Source organism: Salvelinus sp. IW2-2015, unplaced genomic scaffold (genome assembly GCF_002910315.2).
Source record: "Salvelinus sp. IW2-2015 unplaced genomic scaffold, ASM291031v2 Un_scaffold1670, whole genome shotgun sequence".
Lineage (NCBI taxonomy): Eukaryota > Metazoa > Chordata > Actinopteri > Salmoniformes > Salmonidae > Salvelinus > Salvelinus sp. IW2-2015.
In genome coordinates, this window is record NW_019943074.1 from 1 (window position 1) to 6,410 (window position 6,410).

General features: G+C 42.5%; 1 pseudogene; it reads left to right on the top strand.

Moving 5' to 3' along the window:
* The first annotated feature begins 1,222 nt into the window (after positions 1 to 1,222).
* LOC112071633 (probable global transcription activator SNF2L2) overlaps positions 1,223 to 6,410 on the top strand; it is a 64,157-nt pseudogene continuing 58,969 nt past the window's right edge.

Genomic DNA, 6,410 nt, shown 5'->3' on the forward strand with positions numbered 1-6,410 from the left:
ACACGAAACAAAGTGTCCACTGTCAGTACCATACTGAGACCTCACACATCAAGGAGGAACAGAAAAATATATGTGTTGTTTGTTTGTGGGTCAGGTTCTCTGTCTTTGCTCCAGTAATATATCAGACTAAGCCTGTGTAGTGTTTGAGCTAGTTTTCCAAGCCTGTAGTGTAGTTGAGCTAGTTTTTACACTGGTACGTCGTTGCTGAGCCTCGTTTTACCTGGTCGTGTGTTGATGCTAGTTTTACCTGGTCGTGTTTGAGCTAGTTTACCTGGTAGTGTTGTGACTAGTTTTTCAACAACCTGGTAGTTGTTTGAAGCTAGTTTTACCTGGTAGTGTGGGGTCTACCAGGTAACAGTTCACACACAACACTACCGAGGTAAAACTAGCTCAAAACATAACCTAGCTCAACCTAGCTCACAGGGAAAGCTAACTACAGGTAAACTAGCTTCAAACACTAGGCTAAACATCCGCCACTTCCAGGTAAAAACTAGCTCAACACACTACACTAACGGAAACTAGCTCATACACCCCCAGGTAAAACTAGCCTCACATACTATCAGTAAAATAGTCTAAAGATCAAAACACTAAAAGCCAGGTAAAAACTAGCTCAGAAACATGACTCCTAAATAAACTATACCGCTACGGTAAACTAGCTCACAGAACGATCAGTATAAACCTCGCCCTCCAATGCACTTAGGTAAACTAGCTTCAAACAAAATACCAGGTAAAATACCACACTACCCAGGCTAAAAACGACCTACTCACTCACACCATACAAAGTCACACACTACATAAAACACTAAACACCCAGGTAAAGTAGTCCTCCAAACACGTTAGTCAACCACTACTACGAGGTAAAAAGGTCTACCTAGGTAAATAGCTCAGCAACAACTACCAGGTAAAACTAGCTCAACACACTACCAGGTAAAAACTAGCTCAACACTACCGAGGTAAAACTAGCTCACACCTACCTCAGGTAAAACAGCTCACACACTACCAGGTAAAACTAGCTCACACACACTACCAGGTAACTAGCTCACAACACTAACCAGGTAAAACTAGCTCAAAACACTACCAGGTCCTGTATAGTACTGAGCAAGACAGAGAACCTGACCCACAACAAACAACACATATATTTCTCTGTTCCTCGCTGAGGTCCATGGAGTGCAGGGTCTGCAGTGGATGGTGTCTCTGTTAACCTCTTCTCTCTGGGTTTCAGGTGCAGGGTCTGCAGTGGAGGGTGTCTCTGTTAACCTCTTCTCTCTGGGTTTCAGGTGCAGGGTCTGCAGTGGATGGTGTCTCTGTTAACCTCTTCTTCTCTCTGGGTTTCAGGTGCAGGGTCTGCAGTGGATGGTGTCTCTGTTAACCTNCAGGGTCTGCAGTGGATGGTGTCTCTGTTAACCTTTTCTTCTCTCTGGGTTTCAGGTGCAGGGTCTGGAGTGGATGGTGTCTCTGTACAACAATAATCTGAATGGTATCCTGGCTGATGAGATGGGGCTTGGCAAGACCATCCAGACCATCGCCCTCATTACATACCTCATGGAACACAAGAGACTCAACGGACCCTATCTCATCATCGTTCCACTATCGTATGTTACCTCCCTGCTTGTTTCATGGGTCTCAGCTAAAGAGAACATTGCTTTTATATTACAAACAGTTTCATCATCAGTCTGTTTACTAAAACTACAGTCATGGCTCGTAAAGGCCCAGTGCATTCAAAAATGTGATTTTTCTGTGTTTTATATATATATTTTTCCACACTGAAGTTGGAATAATACTGTGAAATTGTGAAAATGTTGCTAGTTCCCTTTTAGTGTTCGGTCATTTTTAGTGTTTGATGGCTCCATCCCTCAACCCACCAGCAGAGCAGACCAYGTTGGCTGTGTCTTTTGTCTTGTTGTTTATTAGGACCCCCATTAGCTGTTGCAGCACCTACTCTTCCTGGGGTCTACACAAAGCATGAAACATGACATAATTCAGAACAGTAATAGACAAGAACGGCTCAAGGAAAGAACTACTTAACTTCTCCAGGATAGGTGGGACGGTAGCGTCCCACTTGGCCAAAATCCAGAAAAAATGTAGCGTGCCAAATTCAAATATATTACTATAAAAATCTATCTTTCATGAAATCACACATGAAAGACACCAAATTAAAGCTACACATGTTGTGAATCCAGCCAGATTTCAAAAAGGATTTACGGGGAAAGCACACCAAACAATTATGTTAGCTCAGTACATAGCCACAGAAAAACAGCCATTTTCCCAGCAAAATATAGTAGTAACAAAAAGCAGAAATAGAGATAAAATTAATCACTAACCTTTGAACATCTTCATCAGATGACACTCATATGACATCATGTTACACAATACATTTATGTTTTGTTCGATAATGTGCAAATTTATATCCACAAATCTCTGTTTATCTCTTCAGTGTTCAGTGTTTTCTATCCAATAGTAATAATACTATGCATATATTAGCATCTGGGACAGAGTAGGAGGCAGTTCACTATGGGCACGCAATTCATCCAAAAGTGAAAATGCTGCCCCCTATATCAAAGAAGTTGAATGTAAAACAATAGAAATATAACTAAAAGGTTCTGTACTGACTCAATACTGAGAAAGAAAACACAGAGGTGTATTAAAACAGAAGTACCTTATTTATGGCCTCCTGAGTAGTGGAGGGGTCTAAGGCATCGCAGTGTTGAGGCGTCACTACATTTGTGGTGTGTGACTATTTACATTGTTTGCCCCCTCCCCCCCCAACCTCTCTTTTACGCTGCTGCTACTCTCTGTTTATCTAATATGCATAGTCACTTTAACCATACGTCCATGTACATACTACCTAAATTGGCCCAACCAACCAGTGCTCTCGCACATTGGCTAACTGGGCGATCTGCATTGTGTCCCGCACCCACCACCCGCCAACCCCTCTTTTAYGCTACTGCTACTCTCTGTTCATCATATATGCATAGTCACTTTAACCATATCTACATGTACATACTACCTCAATCAGCCTGACTAACCGGTGTCTGTATATAGCCTTGCTACTCTTATTTTCAAATGTCTTTTTTCTGTTGTTTTATTTCTTTACATACCTACACACACACACACACACACATCTTTTTTTCGCACTATTGGTTAGAGCCTGTAAGTAAGCATTTCACTGTAAGGTCTACACCTGTTGTATTCAGCGCACGTGACAAATAAACTTTGATTTGATTTGATAATATGAAGGACCCGTCAAGCCTATTACATATAATATAATTTTGCACTGAAACGACACGGTTTCAATGTAATTTTCAGCCAATTTACAAGCAAATACTTTATGAATTAATTGTTACAATTCAGCTAGTCAACTAGCCTACTATTGTTAGCCCTAGTAGCCTGCTAACGTTACGTTAACACTGCATGAGTCAGCCAGTTGCTATCAACACCTAGCTTACAGCTACACTGAAGTACACCAACACTTTGGAAATACCGAACGCCATCTAACCAGTTATCAAATAATGTTACCGGTATATGCAGTTATCTTAGCCAGCAAGCCAGCCATCTAAAGTTAGTTAGTTTAGCATGCTAGCTAGCCTAGCCAGCTTACGAGCATAGTTAGCCAACCACAACATTCGACATAGCTAAATAGTAAGCCAGAGAACAACCACAGACGGGTTAGTTAAGAGAGCGGAGACTTACTGATTGAAGGCTGAGTTAGCTACCAAAGTCAAAGAAGAGCCAAAGAGAAACCTTCAGAGGGACAGTCAGCTAGTAATCCAATAACCATAGTGAGGTAAATCCATATTGAATTTATCCGGTTTATCTCCATCACTGCGGACACTCACTATTTACCGCGGTATGTCAGTTCCCCGGTTTATCTCCATCACTGCGGACACTCACTATGTACCGGTATGTCAGTACCCGGTTTATCTCCATCACTGCGGACAGTCACTATGTACCGGTATGTCAGTACCCGGTTTATCTCCATCACTGCGGACAGTCACTATGTACCGGTATGTCAGTACCCGGTTTATCTCCATCACTGCGGACACTCACTATGTACCGGTATGTCAGTACCCGGTTTATCTCCATCACTGCGGACAGTCACTATGTGCCGGTATGTCAGTAGGAAATATAGGTTGCAGGTCTTCACATTCAGTTATACTCAGCCATCTAAGTCCTCCAGGGTGAAATGAGCACTGCATACAGTAGACGTGCATGGTTCCCGTACTCCAATCCGCTGGCTTCAACCTGACAAACCGCTTCCACTTTAAAGCTTGCTTGTCGTTTTTAGGCCACAAATGAGTCATAACCCCATCCTTGTGGGTATTACTACASTAGCTACAAACAACGGAAAACTACTACAACATGGYACAATAACAGATGGTGCACGRAATCTAATATTAAGGAAGTCTCGAGGTTTTGCTCGCCTGAGGTAGAGTATCTAATGATAAGCTGTAGACCACACTATTTACCAAGAAAGACTTAATCAATATTTTTGTAGCTGTCTATTTACCACCACAAACCGATGCTGGCACTAAGACAGCACTCAACGAGCTGTGTAAGGCCATAAGCAAACAAGAAAATGCTCACCCAGAAGYGGCGCTCCTAGTGGCCGGGGACTTTAATGCAGGCAAACTTAAATCAGTTTTACCCTATTTCTACCGGGCTTGTTACATGTGCAACCAGAGGAGAGAAAAAAAATAGACCACCTTTACTTCACACACACAGATACGTACAAAGCTCTCCCTCACCCTCCATTTGGCAAATCTGACCATAACTCTTATCTTACTGATTCCTGCTTACAAGCAAAAAGTAAAGCAGGAAGTAGTGTCCAACAAGATTTCTCTGCCGTTAACCTTGTTCTGAACACCTCCAAAACAAAGGTCATGTGGTTTGGAAAACAAAGGTCATGTGGTTTGGTAAGAAGAATGCCCCTCTCCCCACTGGTGTGATTACTGTCGCTGAGGGTTTAGAGCTTGGTATGCTAGATGTTACAAAATCAAATCAAACTTGATTTGTCACATGCGCCGAATACAACAATTGTAGACCTTACCGTGAAATGCTTACTTACAAGCCCTTAACCAACAGTGCAGTTCAAGAAGAGTTAAGAAAATATTTATAAATTAACTAAATWAAAAAATWATAAAAAGTTACAATAAAGAGGCTATATACAGGGGATACTGGTACCGAGTCAATGTGCGGGGGTACAGGTTAGAGGTAATTTGTACATGTAGGTAGGGGTGAAGTGACTGCATAGATAATAAACAGTGAGTAGCAACAGTGTACAGAACAAATGGGGGGATCAATGTAATAGTCCGGTGGCCATTTGATTAATTTTCCAGCAGTCTAATGGCTTGGGGGTAGAAGCTGTTAACCTCTCTTGGGTAGGAGGCAGTATTTTCACGTCCTGATGAAAAGCGTGCCCAAAGTAAACTGCCTGTTACTCAGGCCCAGAGGCTAGGATATGCATATAATCGGTAGATTTGGTTTGAAAACACTCTAACGTTTCTAAAACTGTTAAAATAATGTMTGTGAGTATAACAGAACCGATATGGTAGGTGAAACCCCGAGGACAAACCGAGGACAGCCTACAACTATTTTCAATAGCTGTCAATTTTATTATAAGGCGAAGTCCTCCCAGATTGCAGTTCCTAGGGCTTGTAACATCCCAGGCTTAGTTGTTCCTACATTTCAGAGTGTCTCTGATCTCTCTGTCCTCCAGGACTCTGTCCAACTGGGTCTATGAGCTGGATAAATGGTCTCCGTCCGTTGTGAAGATTTCCTACAAGGTGAGAGTCATCATTTTCCTTTTCATCAGCCCTTTCCTCTTCCCCTCCACGGGTACTCTCGGCGCGTCCCAAGAATATCTCCTTTCACCTGAAGTGTGCACTCGTTCATTAGTTCCCAGAAATCTAAATGCACTGGATTGGTGGAGGCATTAGCAGTTAACCCACTGTTCCTAAGCCGTCATTGAAAATAAGAATTTGTTCTTAACTGACTTGCCTAGTTAAATAAAAGGTTAAATAAACAATGGCGTGTAGGAGTTTCCACCATGTTTATTATACCTTAATTTCCTTTTAAATCAGTGAACACTGCAGACTTTGGGAGGAAGGATATGTGGGACATAACCTATGTCTTCTGTCTGTCTGACTCTCCTGTGTTACAGGGGACCCCTGCTATGAGACGAGGCCTGGTGGCTCAGCTCCGCAGCGGGAAGTTCAATGTGCTCCTCACCACCTACGAGTACATAATTAAGGACAAACAGATCCTGGCCAAGGTATCCTTTCTTTCTCTCCCTCTTACCCCTATCATACTCTCCTTCCTTCACTTTCCTCTCTCCCCCCCTAAGGTAGGACAGAAATACTCTCCTCTCCTCCAACCCTCTACATGTGACTCTACAGCAGGGTCAGGTCCTC